Raw genomic sequence first — 1557 nt, forward strand, 5'->3', positions numbered from 1 at the left:
TGTCATGTTATTTTCCTATTGTTGGTTCTCTTTCTTTCCCCTCTGTTTAATTACTTGCCTTGCCTTTTAGATTCATTGTGTTGGGGTTTGTAGAGTTTTAGCTTTTTTATCTCTCTATATAATATCCTACAGAATATTTTGTAGAACCTGTTTGGTGGTCATAAATTTCTTTAGCTGTTCTTTGTCATGGAAGTATCTTAATTCTCAATAAATTTTGAAAGATAGTTTTGCAGGGTCCATCAATCTGGGTTAGAGTTTACTCTTTCAGGGCTTGAAATACTTTACTCCAAGCTCTCCTTGACTTAAGGGTTTGTGTTGAGAAGTGTGCTGTGATTCTGATGGGCTTTCCTTAATAGGTGATTTGTTTCTTTTCTCTAATCTTCTTTTCTTATGTTGAATTTGTGAAATCTTGACTATTATTTGCCTTGGTGTAGATTTTATTTGATCATGGGTAATAGGCATTTTATATGCCTCACTTATTTTTTTGTCAAATTCTTTTTCCATGCTTGGGAAGTTTTCTGTCATTACTCTTTGAACAGTTTTTTAATGTCATTTTTGTTATCTTCTACTTTTTCATTGACTCTAATCAATCTTATGTTATTATTTCTTCACTTGATCTTGGCCAAAAGGCTGAGAAGTGATTATGTTATTATTTCTTTGCATCATCTTTCAGTTGTTGGATTTTTTTATAGTGCCTTGCTATTTTTACAAAATCTTTTTTTCATGATCATTAACTGAAAACCTGTCTTCTACATCTGATATTTTCTCCTCATATTGGTTGATGCTGCTTCTTATACTTTCAACAGAATTTTTAATCTCTTGGATATCTGTTTTAAACTGTTTCATGGATTCCATTTCTTTGCTATGTTGGGCATTCATGGTTTTCATAATTTTCCTTATCTCTTTTATATTTTATTTGTATCTCTAGATTCATTAACCATGTCCTTTATTATGGTCATCATCTCTGTAGTTATCTGAAAAATTATTTCTAATTTTATTTTTCTAGAGCCTCATTCATCTGCTTTGTCACTTCTGGTGTTACCATTTCAGAGAGTTCAGCTATTCAGAATTGTTCCATCTCTTGAGTGAGCCTTGGGTGAGCTGGAAGTGTATGGTTGCATCTTGCTTCTGTATCTTCTCATTTTCTTTCTTTTTTTTAGTTAGTTTTTCAGCAAGGAGCTCATCAAGATCCACTTATTCACCACAGCACAGTACATGCCGGGAATGTATCATCAGTGCCCTTGTACCCAATTCATCATGAAGTTTGTGCATATCAATGTTTTGCCTCATTTGAGAAATCATACTCATTAAAAGTTGAAGCTTTCTACAATTTGGTGGGGGAAGTAACAACACAACTGCAGTGCATTGATGGTAACTGTCTCCAAATGAGGTTACAGAAAACTTTGTGTGCTAGTCAACATAGCATTTTGGTTGTTTGTGACTACATGACAGTTTCAGATAGATCCACTGGGATACATAAAATTGAAGATGATCCACAGTTTTCAAAAATCCTTCACTTAAACAGTTTGATTTCCTTCAAATCAAAAGAGTGTCTTC

The sequence above is a fragment of the Heterocephalus glaber genome, unplaced genomic scaffold (genome assembly GCF_053883595.1).
Source record: "Heterocephalus glaber isolate CG9 unplaced genomic scaffold, H.glaber_assembly_v1.0 deba00001720, whole genome shotgun sequence".
In the NCBI taxonomy this organism is placed as follows: Eukaryota; Metazoa; Chordata; class Mammalia; order Rodentia; family Bathyergidae; genus Heterocephalus; species Heterocephalus glaber.